This window comes from Callithrix jacchus, chromosome 21 (genome assembly GCF_049354715.1).
Source record: "Callithrix jacchus isolate 240 chromosome 21, calJac240_pri, whole genome shotgun sequence".
Classification (NCBI taxonomy): domain Eukaryota; kingdom Metazoa; phylum Chordata; class Mammalia; order Primates; family Cebidae; genus Callithrix; species Callithrix jacchus.
The window spans coordinates 48413813-48428687 of record NC_133522.1 but is presented as its reverse complement, the minus strand read 5'-3'; the positions used below and the strand labels follow the sequence as shown (position 1 = coordinate 48428687).

Here is a 14875-nt window from a genome sequence, read left to right as displayed (position 1 = left end):
TGTAAATTCCTCTTTCCTTTGCTCCTCCCTTGAGGTGCTCACTTCTGGCTTCTGGCTGGAGGCTACACTTCCCTGTTTGTCAGAATGGCCACGGTGCAGGCTGCAACTCTTTAGAAGAAATAAAACTCTCCTTCCCAAATTCACGAACCTCACCGTTTGTCGGCTGACAGAGGTGCCTGCCTGGAGTATAGTGATGGATCCTACCCCAGTTTACCATCAGAGGGTACCTGCCTGCTGTATTGTCAGGGTTTGTCCTGGGGTAGAGTTAGGGGTTCCAGCCTCCTGTATAGTCATGGGAACTGGCGAACTGGGCTGGGGCACTAGTGAGGGTCACCATCCCTACCTACGGCCAGAAATACCTGCCCAGTGTACAGCTGGTGGGGGGCACCATCCTTATTTACAGCCAGGGGTACCTGCCCAGCGTACGGGTGGTGGGGGCACCATCCCTACCTACAGCCAGGGGTACCTGCCCAGCGTACAGCTGGTGGGGGGCACCATCCCTACCTACAGCCAGGGGTACCTGCCCAGCGTACAGCTGGTGGGGGGCACCATCCCTACCTACAGCCAGGGGTACCTGCCCAGCGTGCAGGTGGTGGGGGGCACCATCCCTACCTACAGCCAGGGGTACCTGCCCAGCGTACAGGTGGTGGGGGCACCATCCCTACCTACAGCCAGGGGTACCTGCCCAGCGTACAGCTGGTGGGGGGCACCATCCCTACCTACAGCCCGGGGTACCTGCCCAGCGTGCAGGTGGGGGTGCCAGCCCTGTGCACCAGTCAGCAGCTCCTGTTAGGTGAACAGTCAGGGAATCCTCCCTGGTGAAGGGACATGGGCCTGGATTCCTGTTTTGAAATGGCAGAAAACACCTTTCTTTGAATGACCAGCAGTCATAGAATTAAGGACAAGCCAGAGAGCCAGCTGAGGAAAGGGCAGGCCCAGCATTGTGAGCACGGTCAGACCGCCCGCGCCAGTGTCTGTGAAACACTGTTGCCTGCAGACACCGTCACAGCGCAGCCACCTCTGAAGACAGCCCCGGCCCCCTCCCCTCCTGCGGTGCAGTCACAGGTGCTCCTCGCCTTTGCGTGGCTTTGCTCCCGGCAATTTACGCTTCACACCACTCACCGCAACACTCTTCAGGTTAATTCCGTTCCTGTCATGGTGGGTCCAGGCAAAACGAACATTTTAAGTTACTGTAAGTTGCTGTCTTTAAAACCGTGGGGCCTCATGCCCAGACAGGACCTCACGGAGAATTCATGAGAGTGTATACAGGCAAAAACCTCAAACAGGTGTCTGTATTTACAGAGATTTCAGTAAGTTGTCTGGCTGAGAGCCACAAACCCACATCTAAGCTTCCAGGGAGAAGGGAAGAACCTCATCTTTTCCTGCTTTTCTGGCAAAACTTGGGGCCCTGTTCCCCAACTGAAGGAGATTCCCCACCACAGGAGGATGTTGGATACTGACTGACCAGCCGCATTTTAATAAAGGTCAGAGTATCCGATGAAAACCACCAGATAAGTGAGCCATTATTCAATTCTATTTCTTTGGAAGCTTCCTTCCTTCATCTCAACTCTGTAATTGGTAATACTGCTTATCCGAGGAGCCGGGATGAAGACCACCGTGTCTGTAATGCTGTCTGACTGTAATTACCTGAGGAGCCGGGATGAAGACCACCGTGTCTGCAGTACTGTCTGACTGTAATTACATGAGGAGCCGGGATGAAGACCACCGTGTCTGTAATGCTGTCTGACTGTAATTGGTAATACTGCTCACCTGAGGAGCCGGGATGAAGACCACCGTGTCTGTAATACTGTCTGACTGTAATTGGTAATACTGCTCACCTGAGGAGCCGGGATGAAGACCACCGTGTCTGCAGTACTGTCTGACTGTAATTACCTGAGGAGCCGGGATGAAGACCACCGTGTCTGCAGTACTGTCTGACTGTAATTACCTGAGGAGCTGGGATGAAGACCACCGTGTCTGCAGTACTGTCTGACTGTAATTACCTGAGGAGCCGGGATGAAGACCACCGTGTCTGTAATACTGTCTGACTGTAATTACCTGAGGAGCCGGGATGAAGACCACCGTGTCTGCAGTACTGTCTGACTGTAATTACCTGAGGAGCCGGGATGAAGACCACCGTGTCTGCAGTACTGTCTGACTGTAATTACCTGAGGAGCCGGGATGAAGACCACCGTGTCTGCAGTACTGTCTGACTGTAATTACCTGAGGAGCCGGGATGAAGACCACCGTGTCTGCAGTACTGTCTGACTGTAATTACCTGAGGAGCCGGGCTGAAGACCACTGTGTCTGTAATACTGTCTGACTGTAATTGGTAATACTGCTCACCTGAGGAGCCGGGATGAAGACCACCGTGTCTGCAGTACTGTCTGACTGTAATTACCTGAGGAGCCGGGCTGAAGACCACCGTGTCTGTAATACTGTCTGACTGTAATTGGTAATACTGCTCACCTGAGGAGCCGGGATGAAGACCACCGTGTCTGCAGTACTGTCTGACTGTAATTACCTGAGGAGCCGGGCTGAAGACCACCGTGTCTGTAATACTGTCTGACTGTAATTGGTAATACTGCTCACCTGAGGAGCCGGGATGAAGACCACTGTGTCTGTAATGCTGTCTGACTGTAATTACCTGAGGAGCCGGATGAAGACCACCATGTCGGTAATACTGTCTGACTGTAATTGGTAATACTGCTCACCTGAGGAGCCGGGATGAAGACCACCGTGTCTGTAATACTGTCTGACTGTAATTGGTAATACTGCTCACCTGAGGAGCCGGGATGAAGACCACCGTGTCTGTAATGCTGTCTGACTGTAATTACCTGAGGAGCCGGATGAAGACCACCATGTCGGTAATACTGTCTGACTGTAATTGGTAATACTGCTCACCTGAGGAGCCGGGATGAAGACCACCGTGTCTGTAATACTGTCTGACTGTAATTGGTAATACTGCTCACCTGAGGAGCCGGGATGAAGACCACCGTGTCTGTAATACTGTCTGACTGTAATTGGTAATACTGCTCACCTGAGGAACCGGGATGAAGACCACCGTGTCTGCAGTACTGTCTGACTGTAATTACCTGAGGAGCCGGGATGAAGACCACCGTGTCTGCAGTACTGTCTGACTGTAATTACCTGAGGAGCTGGGATGAAGACCACCGTGTCTGCAGTACTGTCTGACTGTAATTACCTGAGGAGCCGGGATGAAGACCACCGTGTCTGTAATACTGTCTGACTGTAATTGGTAATACTGCTCACCTGAGGAGCCGGGATGAAGACCACCGTGTCTGCAGTACTGTCTGACTGTAATTACCTGAGGAGCCGGGATGAAGACCACCGTGTCTGTAATACTGTCTGACTGTAATTGGTAATACTGCTCACCTGAGGAGCCGGGATGAAGACCACCGTGTCTGTAATACTGTCTGACTGTAATTGGTAATACTGCTCACCTGAGGAGCCGGGATGAAGACCACCGTGTCTGCAGTACTGTCTGAGATATCAGTGATCAGTACTTAACAAATGTTCAGAGAATGAAGGAATTCTAGTGCTGGCAGTGAACCACCAGTTCATTATGTTAAATATTAAACGTTGACCCTGAGTTTGGTACTGTCAAAGGTCCCTCACCACCTGGTGACGCTCCACTCCAGCGCTGGTTTAATTCTCTAAGGGTGGAGGTGGCAGGTGCAGTTGGCTCCAGGCCCTCTGCTGTTGGGAAGGAACCTGTTTTATTTAAGCAGTGGTTTCCCCAGCCCCAGGATGAACTATTTTCTGGTGCAAGCCAACCATGCCTACCCAGTTCACCTGTCCCTGTGAGTGAGCTGGAAGTCTGCAGGTCACCCGGTTCCAAGGAGACACAGAGAAGGCACCTGGAACCTTTCTGGGAAATATTTTCTCCCGTGATAAGAAAACCAAGTCATGTGAAAATGTCATTTTGTGTCTTCTTCCTTCCTGCTGGGGATTCTGTGGTGAGAGAACCGGATGCTGGAGGTGTGGAATCTATGGGAAACTGTGTGGGGGGCACATTCTGACATCCTGGGGGTGGCAGAGCAGAGGAGCAGAGGGAGCGCGAGCTCTGTCATCTGTCAGTCCCAGCAACACTTGGGGGGATGTGGGGAGGTATGGAGGCAGGGAGGGAGAAGGGTTTGTGCTGGTTTTTAACATCTGTGTTGGGCGCTTTCCTGGAAGCTTCTCTGGCCATCGACTTCTAAGGCCTCCCTATGCCAGGGTTCCACATATGGGGTTTCTCTGCACCTGGAATGATTCTGAGACCATGTGAGACGTCACTAGCCACAGCTGTTTTTAAAAATATTTGCACCTTAGAGGAAACAGTAGAAAGATGTGGCAAGATCAATATAAATCCATCCCTATTTCAGGAAAAGTGGCTCAGTGCGCACCCACGGCCGCGGTGTCTCAAGCTGCCTTCTCTAGACGTGAGATTCCCCAGCAAGGAGCTCCCTACCGACAGGCTCAGCAGAGGCTCAGGGGAGGCAGGGTGGGCAGGACAGGACAGGAAAGCAGGACATGGTCTCAGCTGAGGCTCGCCCCATCTGGCCCACAGGCAAGTTCCAGAGTGAGGGATGTAGGAGTTCGTCCCCCACCTCGGCAAGGAGGCCAGGTAGGGACTGTCATCAGTCACCGCTGTGGACATCACCTGGGGGTGGGTGGCTCCCTTTCCACAGAGAGTAACCCTTTGGAGAAGACCGCAGCTTATGTGGAAGGGTCTCCATTTTGGGAGGCCAAGGCGGGTGGATCACCTGAGGTCAGGAGTTCCAGACCAGCCTGGCCAACATCGTGAAACCCCATCTCTACTAAAAATACAAAAAAAAAAAAATTTCTGGGCATGTTAGTGGGCACCTATAATCCCAATTCCTCGGGAGGCTGAGACAGGAGAATTGTTGAACCCACGATGGAGGTTATAGTGAGCTGAGATCTTGCCACTTCACTCCAGCCTGGGTGAAAGAACAAAGCTTCGTCTCAATAAATAAATAAATATTTAAAAATAAAATAAAAAGGTAATTACATTTTTAAAACTTGACAGATGAAGCTAAGAGGAAAGAGGAGAGAGTCAAGGGTTTATCCCGGCAGGGCGGCAATCTTCAGACGATTGCTGAGAAATGGAATGAATTAAGGATGGAGCTCTGATTTTTGATCTTGCCCAAATTCCTACCTAACGGGTCTGGGGAGTCATGCCCTCCAAACCATACATTCTCATCAGATGGGTTTTATTTAACCTTGTATATTGTGACTGACTTTTCAATCTGACCCTGGCATAACATTACCCCAAAACTCAACCCCATAATATATTTCCCTGCCATACCTTGAAATTGTACTGCAAAGTCTCTTGTGGGAAAAAATCCACATTCATTTTTTCCCGAAAAATAAAGAAAAAAAAAAAAAACAGAATAAAAGAGAGAAAGAAAGAGGAAGAGAAACGGGAGTATTGCTTTATGCCCAGGCTAGAATGCAGTCTAAAAATGGGCATTGAAAACCTCTTTTATGCCAATAATTGTGCTTAACAATGGAGACATGAAGGAATAAGGGAGGAAAATAACAAACAAGCAGCCAATCAATATTTCATTTAAACCTGTGAGATGCTGTGCAAGTGCTGAGGAGTGATTTACTTCCAATTATGTGGTCACTTTTAGAGTAGGTGTGATGTGGTGCTGAGAAGAATGTATGTTTTGTGGATTTGGGGTGGAGAGTTCTGTAAATGTTTATTGATTTTACTTGTTCCGGGTCTGAGTTCAAGTCCTGGATATCCTTGTTAATTTTCTGTCTTGTCGATCTGTCTAATATTGACAATGTGATGTTAAAGTCTCCCATTATTAATGGGAGTCTAAGTCTCTTTATAAGTCATTAAGAACTTGTCTTATGTATCTGGGTGCTCCTGTATTGGGTACGTGTATATTTAGGATCGTTAGCTCTTCTTGTTGCATTGATCCTTTTACCATTATGTAATGTTCTTCTTTGTCTTTTTTGTTCTTTGTTGCTTTAAAGTCTATTTTATCAGAGACAAGAATTGCAACTCCTGCTATTTATTTATTTATTTATTTTTGCTCTCCATTTGGTTGGGAAATCTTCCTCCATCCCTTTGTTTTGAGTCTTTGTGTATCCTTGCATGTGAGATGGGTCTGGATGCAGCATACCGATGGGTTTTGATTTCCATCCAATCTACCTATCTGTGTCTTTTGATTGGGGGATTTAGTCGATTTAAATTTAGGATTAGTAATAATATATGTGAGTTTAATACTGCCATTTGATGCTAACTGGCTGTTTTGCCCATTAGTTGATGTAAATTCTTCATTATGTTGATGCTCTTAACTTTTTGATATATTTTTGGAAAGGCTGATACTGGTTGTTCCTTTCTATGTGTAGTGCCTCTTTCAGAAGCTCTTGTCAAGCAGGCCTCGTGGTGATGAAATCTCTAAGTACTTGCTTGTTCACAAAATATTTTATTTTTCCTTTGCTTGTGAAGCTTAGTTTGACTGGATTTGAAATTTTGGGTTGAAAGTTCTTTTCTTTAAGGATGTTGAATATTGGCCCCCACTCTCTTCTGGCTTGTAGGGTTTCTGCTGAGAGATCTGCTGTAAGTCTGATGGGCTTCCCTTTGTGGGTAACCCGACCTTTCTCTCTGGCTGCCCTTAGCATTTTCTCCTTCATTTCAACCCTGGTGAATCTGACGATTATGTGCCTTGGGGTTGCTCTTCTTGAGGAATATCTTTGTGGTGTTCTCTGTATTACCTGGAGTTGAATACTGTCATGCCTTGTTAGGTTGGGAAAGTTTTCCTGAATAATATTCTGAAAATATTTTCCAGCTTGGATTCAATCTCTTCGTCACATTCAGGTACACCTATCAAACATAGATTAGGCCTTTTCACATAGTCCCACATTTCTTGGAGACTTTGTTCATTCCTTTTTGTGCTTTTTTCTCTAATGTTGTCTTCTCGTTTTATTTCACTGAGTTGATCTTTGACCTTTGATATCCTTTCTTCTGCTCGATCAATTTAACTGTTAAAACCTGTGCATGCTTTGTGAAGTTCTCGTGTTGTGTTTTTCAGCTCCATTAATTCACTTATATTCCTCTCTAAATTGTCTATTCTCGTTAGCATTTCGTCAAACCTTTTTTAAAGATTCTTAGTTTCTTTGCATTGGGTTAAACATATTCTTTTGGTTCACAGAAGTTTCTTATTATCCACCTTCTGAAGCCTAATTCTGAGAATTCATCACACTCGTTCTCCATCAGGCCTTGTTCCCTTGCTGATGGGAGCTTGGATCCCCTGAAGGAGGAGAGGCATTCTGATTTTGGATGTGTTCAGCCTTTTTGCCCTGGTTTCTTCCCATCTTTGTGGATTTATCCACCTGTCATCTTTGTAATTGCTGACTTTCAGGTTGTGTCTCTGAGTGGACGTCCAGCTTGTTGGTGGTGATGTTATTTCTGTTTCTTTGTTTTCCTTCACAGACGCCCCTCCCCACAGAGCTGGACCTTCCCGGGTTCAGCTGTGCTTGCTGTGAAACTCTCAACCATCAGCATTTCCCATTGCTGTCTTTCTGTGGGGGTGGGACCAGCCGAGCCCCATCACCTGGCTCCCCGCCTCGGAGCCCCCTATTTTTCTTTTCCTAATTGAATGGTCGATTCTCTCCCAGTTGCCCCAGTCGGCCTATGCAATCTCCCGTGTGTCGACGGCGCCGGCTGAAACAGCAGTGCTGAGATTCCTGGCGTCTTTCTGCCCCGGAATCTCCCGGTCTGGCTCCTGGCTCCAGTCTCCCTCCCAATCAGCTGAATGGGCGACTCTGCCTTCTCGGAGCTCCAAATGCCGACTAAAAGGGCACCCAGTCCCACCTACTCCGCACTGAGCACCGCCATGCCAGGATGCCAGCAAAACAGCCACGCCGGACAAAAGAGTCGCGCTGGCGACCCGTGGGGCTCCTCCGCTGGGAATCTCCTGGTCCGTAAGCCACAAAAATTCATCTGGAAGTCTGGGGTCCACTCACTCCCTGCGCCTTCACTGGGAGCTGCAACCCTGAGCTGCTGCTAGACGGCCATCTTGGATCTCTCTCGAAAAATCCACATTCTATAGAAAACCCCCTTCCCCCTTTGTTTTTCTTCCTTTTTTTCCAGATCCAGGAGATAATCAGCTAGGAGCCAGGCACCCTTTTAGGTCCAGTAAGAAACATTTGACAACCTGCTCTCTCTGGTGTCCGCTATCTGAGTGATTTCTCTGCACAATAAAACTTGCTCTCCATGATCCTTTATCTTAACTTAAACATTCCTTTCCATTGATCCCAGGTCTTCAGGTAACCTCAACCAAATCAACCAGAAAATGTTGAAATTTACCTACAGTCTGGAAGGCCCCACTTTGGGTCGTCCTGCCTCTCTGAACCAAACCAATGTATTTCTTAAATGTATTTGATTGATGTCTCATGCCTTCCTAAGATGTATAAAACCAAGCTGTGCCCCGACCACCTTGGGCACATGTTCTCAGGAACCTCCCGAGGGCTGCCTCACAGGCCATGGTCACTCAGATTTGGCTCAGAATAAATCTCTTCAAATATTCTAGAGTTTGACTTTTTTCAGCAACAAAATAAAATGGAAATTGATGGAGTTAAAATAAAGGGTTTATTATTATTATTATTTTGAGATTTAGTCTTGCTCTGTTGCCAGGCTGGAGAGCAGTGGCACAATCTCAGCTCACTGCAACCTCCGCCTCCTGGGTTCAAGTGATTCTCCTGCCTCAGCCTCTCGAGTAGCTGGGATTACAGGCTCCTGCCACAATTCCAGGCTAATTTTTGTATTTTTAGTAGAGACAGGATTTCCCCATGTTGACCAGGCTGGTCTCAAACTCCTGACCTCAAGTGATTCACCTACTTTGGCCTTCCAAAGTGCTGGGATTACAGGCGTGAGCCACCATGCCCAGCCAAAACAAAGGTCTTAATACAACACTGTCAAAATTTGGGTGAACCAAAGGAAGCCTCCACTGGCCCCACAATGTTAAAGGGCCCCAAAGCAGTTTTCTGTGTTTATCCCAGAATGGATAAATTTAAAAAAATCAGAGGGCAAAGATTGCAATGAGAAAGCTGAACAGTACTCACCTAGGGCATTGCTGACACAGATAAGATTAAATGTGCACAAGAGGGCACAGCCGGGGTTAAATGTGCACAGCAGGACCAACCCCTGCTGGGAGCCTAAATTTTTTTTACAAGAGAGGGGAAAATGGTCTAGGGGTTGAAAAGAGAAGTTTCTGAGACTGTTACTGGTTTAGTTAGACACTCATGAGCGGGGGCAGGAGAGAGTTCTTCCCCTACCCACTGGGAATCTCAGGTGGTGGTTTGGCAATGTTCACATTGCCTCTCTAACCGGGATAAATTGGCAGCTGGCACCAGCGAGAGGGCATTTCCAGATGGTCCACTCCTGTTGCACTAAAGTGTTCATTGAATGCAGGCACCAGGGAGAAGCAACTTCCCCGCCATGTGCATTGAGAGACAAAATGGTGGAGTGCGACTTTCCAGGGGCACATCACAGGAAAGGGAAGAAAGCCTCAGATGGGCATGCATACAGCTCTTCTTCCTCTTCCTCTTCTTCTTCTTTTTTGAGACAGATTCTCACTCCATAACCCAGGCTGGAGTGCAGTGGCGAGATCCTAACTCACTGCAACCTCCGCCTCCCGGGTCCCACTTCAAGCAGTTCTCCTACCTCAGCCTCCCAAGTAGCTGGGATTACAGACACCTGCCACCATGCCGGGCTAACGTTTTTATTTTTAGTAGAGCCAGGGTTTCACCACGTTGGCCATCAAATGATTCACCCACCTTGGCCTCCCAAAGTGGTGGGATGGCAGGCGTGAGCCACTGTGCCCGCCTGAGTGAAATGTATTTTTCTGAGCAAAATGTGCCCCTCTCTCTTTTGTAGTTATCAAAAACTTGAAAATTATTTGTGAGTATTCTGATTTTATGGCAACATAATTATTTGCATAAGTTCAGTAAAAATCTACTTTCTTACTGAACAGGACACAGAGACACTGGCTATTTGATTAAGGCTTTGCTTGGAATGCATGTTTTCAGACACGACTGGACTGAGAAATTGAGCTTGACTTTGGAGCCAATAAAAAGGCCCTTGGAAGGACTGGCCTGGTGCCTTTGTCTAAATGATTCCCTTACAAGATTTCTCACCTGTAGTACGTAAAGAATGTCACTTTCTAACGGGCCCAGGAAACTCAAGATACTTTGGGACCTCGAGAAGAGCAGAATTTGCACAGGGATTATAAGCGCAGTGTAATGTTGAATCCTTGGCTTGGATTCTGGCCTCAAGGCTTTTAAAATTCTTGTGAAAGTTCCAGCAGAGCCCATTTAGTAGGAACCTATAGAGTTGGTCACTTACTACATTTTATGCAGATAACCAGGCCATGTATAATGTGGCCAAAGTTTATTTTGCATATATATTGGTCCTACTATAATTTATCCTTGATAGAGATGAGGAAACTGGAGGGAGAAAATTTTATTTATTTATCTATTTATTTATTATTTTTTAAAATAATTTATTTATTTTACTTTAGGTGCATACTATATCTGGCATTTCTCCCCACCTCATCCCTCTCCACCCTCCCCTCCCTCCCCACCCCCATTGTCTCTCCCCTACCCCCCCAACTGTCCCCTGTGTGTGATGCTCCTGTCCCTGAGTGCACATGGTCTCGTTGTTCAACACTCACCCATGAGTGAGAACATACGGTGTCTGGCTTTCTGTTCATGGGTCAGTTTGCTGAGAATGATGATTTCCAGATTCATCCAAGTCCTTACAAAGGACACGAACTCATCGTTTTTTATGGCTGCGCAGTATTCCGCGGTGTGTATGTGCCACATTTTCTTTGTCCAGTCTATCACTGATGGACATTTGGGTTGGTTCCAGGTCTTTGCTATTATCTATTTATTTCTGAGACAGAGTCTCACTACGTTGCCCAGGCTGGAGTGCGGTGGTGCCATCTCGGCTCACTGCAACCTCTACCTCCCAGATTCAAGCGATTGGAGAGAGAAAAATTTAGACTCTAGCCCCAATCATTGTGTTTGAGTTTTTATTATTTGCCCACAGCCTGGTGAATCTTGGATTATTTCTCGGATACAAGAAGTCTTTAGAACAGAGCTTGTTTTAATTTTTTTCATGAGGCTTTTTGCTGGCTCCTTAATGGAATAAGTTCTTTGTCGTCTGGCACACAAATTCTTTTCTTACTGTAATCCGGTGTGCAAATTATTAATCTTATGTATCTCTCATTGTTTACTTCTTCGGAGAAAACCAAGGGCTTAGCACCTGATGACTAGAGAGAAGCAGCAGAGCCCGTGAAGCTCCCCCGTGTGGAATCCTGCTGAGCTGTTTTCCGTTGCCAGTGCACTGCTACTCAGACAGTACCAGCACCCTCCCTAAAGGCTCAGGGACCATCGTGGAAGAGGAGGGCACCTTAGATTGTAAGAGCTGGATTACGGGGGTGGAGTGTGGAGGCCACAGCAGCTCCATCATGGAAGCTAATCAGCCATGCTGGCTTCTGATTAACCACAGTTCCGGGAAGGCCTCTAAGATTTCCAGTTTATCTGCTGTTCCTTGTGTAAGAGCAGGTGCCATAAATCCTGCCCTTAGATCAGACAGCCTTGATGTTATCATGCCTCAGTGGTCTTATACATCCCTTCTGAATCACATATACTCCTCCTCTGTGGTATAAGCCCTGGGTAAGGAGGTGGCAGGCATTTACCCATCACCTCCTTACCCAGGGCCACCGACCATCTAGTCTCACTACCCGAGGCACAAACCTCAAACCACCTTTGCAAAAAGTCTGACAGAAAATCACGGCAGTGAAGGGGATCTGATCCGGGCAACTCCCATCTTGCCTTGGACTTCAAGCTGCCCTTAATTATTCCTGGGCTTGGGTCAAGCTAACTCCGGGAGACATTTATAGTGTAAGTAATAATAGTCCCTTCCCAAAACTCAACTGTCTTTGTAAAGCTGACGAGAGACCACCGGGCTAGGAGGAGAGAGGAGCCTGAGTTCTGCAGAGGTGGACAGAGACAATTGCCAGCCGCAATTCTGGAGGTCACAAGACACACAACTTCTCCGACTACTCCTGCAGACAGCACCACTATTGCAAAACCCAGGACTGGCCTTTGAGGTATCCGTTTGGGTCTCTTTGCACGCCTAACACTCATAGCTCCCCTGGCCCCACTCACTGATGGCTCCACCTGAGCCTACCAACCACTCCTGTTGCCCCACCAAGAAGCAACTCAGCATGCAGGAGAACCATTTCCCACATGCCTGTGATTGCACCTACCGCCAATCAGCAGCAAGCACCTGCTGCCTAGCCACCCCGCTACCCTGCCCCCAAAACTGTCTTTTTTTTTTTTTTTTTTTTTTTAGACAGTCTTTCTCTGTCACCAGGCTGGAGTACAGTGACATGATCTCAGCTCACCGCAATCTCCACTTCCTGGGTTCAAGTGATTCTCCTGCCTCAGCCTCCTGAGTAGCTGGGATTACAGGCACACACGCCACCATGCCTGGCTATTTTTGTATTTTTAATAGAGATGGGGTTTCACCATGTTGGCCAAGCTGGTCTCAAAGTTCTGACCTCCAGTGATCTGAACCCCCTTGGCCTCTGAAAGTGCTGGGATTACAGGTATGAGCCGCCGCACTCGGCCCCAAACTGTCTTTAAAAACCCTCAGCCCCCCAATTCTCGGGGAGGCTGATATGAGTGATAATAAAACTGCAGCCTTCTGCTTAGCGGGCTCTTGTGTGTAAATCTCTCTCCCTATTGCAATTCCCCCGCCTCGATTAATTGGCTCTATCTGGGCAGCAGGAAAAACGAACCCACTGGGAGGTTACAGACATGGTTTCTGTTCATGAGTTCCTATAAAATGTTTGTTTCTGAGAAACTGGATTTGGCAAGCCTTTCTTCTGCCTCTCAGCTTCCTTGGATTTTGGGGCAGGTCTGCGTAGACCTGCCCACCGCAGAGCAAGGTCTCTGTACTAGCAATTAAGTTTTCCAGAAACTAAATGCTCTTCCTTATCCAGCCTATGTCTCAGTTCCCTTGATGAAGCATTTTCAGAGGGCAGTTCTCTGTGCTCAGAGCCGTCACGGCAGATGGCAGACAGGAAGTAATCTCTTCTTCCAAGGCTTTGAAGGAGGCTTGCTGGAGTGGGTATGCTATGTGAGACCCCAAACCTACCAGATGCTTACAGTCCATGGGAAGTCCTGGAGATCTCACCATGAACCAAAGGCACATGACGTGCATTGGTGAGAAAAGCACCAGCTTCGCTCCCAGCGGTGGTATCCTGGGTAGGCCAGGGCTCACCGTAGGAAAGGCCATCGGCACAGCTCACTGAGGGCAGGAGAGGTAAAAGCACACCTGTGCTGTGAAGTGCATGCTTGTGTCTCTCCGAATTCTCATGTTGGAACCCTAACCCCTGAGGTGGTGGCATTAGGACGAGGGGCCTTTGGGAAGTGATTAGGTCTTGGGAGTGGTGCCCTCATGAATGGCATTAGAGACCCTAGAGAGAAACCCCTCACCCTCTTTTTGCCATGTGAGGCCACAGCAAGAAGACACCATCTTTGAGCCAGAAAGTGGGGGTTCACCGAATCTGCCTTGATCTTGCCAGAACCATGAGGTATGTACTTGTGTGTGTTTCTGTGGTTGTTGTTTTGTTTTTTTGAGATGGAGTTTCACTCTTGTCGCCCAGGCTGGAGTGCAGTGGCGTGATGTCAGCTCACTGCAACCTCTACCTCCCAGGTTCAAGTGATTATCCCACCTCAGCCTCCCTAGTAGCAGGGATTACAGGTACCCACCACCACACCCAGCTAATTTTTGTATTTTCAGTAGAGATGGGGTTTTGCCATGTTGGTCAGGATGGTATCAAACTCCTGACCTCAGGCAATCTGCCCACCTCGGGTGCTAACATTGGGAGTTTGGTAAGACACCTGAGTGCCTGCAACCGGCAGACAAATCCTACAGAGATTCTGGGAACTGCCACTAATAGCACTCTTGGCGGGGGTGGTGGGGGGGGTAGGAGCATAATGGACCTCCCAGCCACAGCAAAGAGCCAATTATTGCATTATGCATCTCCCACGACCACGAGAGACAGACACTGCCAGAATGCCTTCTGGAGGCAGCGCAGTCCACATCCGGGAAGACCATCCAGCCTATGCACCACTGACATGAGAAGCTGCTGGCCTTCCCTGAGCCTGCAGCAGGTCGAGGCTGCCGTGCGGGCAGCCCTGTGACTCAGGCCCTGCCGCTGCTCAGACCCTGAGTTATGAGAGGTATCAGATGTGGGAAAGCAGCCCTGTGTGTTTATGGCAAACCTCTGTGTCAGAATTGTGCAAAGTCCCTGCTGGTGTGCTCCTGGCATCTGGGGTGATGGACTAGCTGGTCATGCTCGTGGACCTGCTTAGATCAGCTGGACTCTATTCTACCATGCCCCCGGGTTGTAAGCTTGAGGACTCAGAAATAGCCCCTCACAGGTGGCAGTGAGCGTGTGGCAGCAGCAGGGGAGGACGCTAAGCTGCAGCAGCCACCCAGTACCCTGCCACCCTCCACAGCAGTCCCTGTACCCCCAGTGGAGGAACCTTCCAGTGAACTGAGGAGGGAGGGACAAGCCTGGCCTCAGTTCATGGACATGTCTGCTCTGCCTGTGGGGCCAGCCCAAATCACCTGACTGCCACACTCCAGCCTCACCAGGCTGCCCTTTAAGGAGGGGGATATGCTCTGATGCTCTGGCTCTGTCCCCACCCAAATCTCATCTTGAACTGTGATCCCCAGGTGATGAGGGTGAGACCTGGTGGGAGGTGACTGGATCATGGGGGTGGTTCCTCCATGCTGTTCTTGTGAGAGTTG

General features: G+C 48.5%; 1 long non-coding RNA gene across 2 annotated transcripts in view; it reads left to right on the top strand.

Annotated features, from left to right (window-relative positions):
- Nucleotides 1-14854, top strand: part of LOC144580699 (uncharacterized) — a 47373-nt gene extending 32519 nt beyond the window's left edge. The window contains exons 2-4 of one of the 2 annotated variants that reach the window (XR_013530700.1): nt 11299-11463; nt 11996-12158; nt 12404-14854. This is a non-coding gene — a long non-coding RNA (uncharacterized LOC144580699). Of the gene's footprint in view, nt 1-11289; nt 11464-11995; nt 12159-12403 lie in introns of both variants that reach the window. The other variant, XR_013530699.1, reaches the window with a different exon arrangement.
- Nucleotides 14855-14875: the final 21 nt, after the last annotated feature.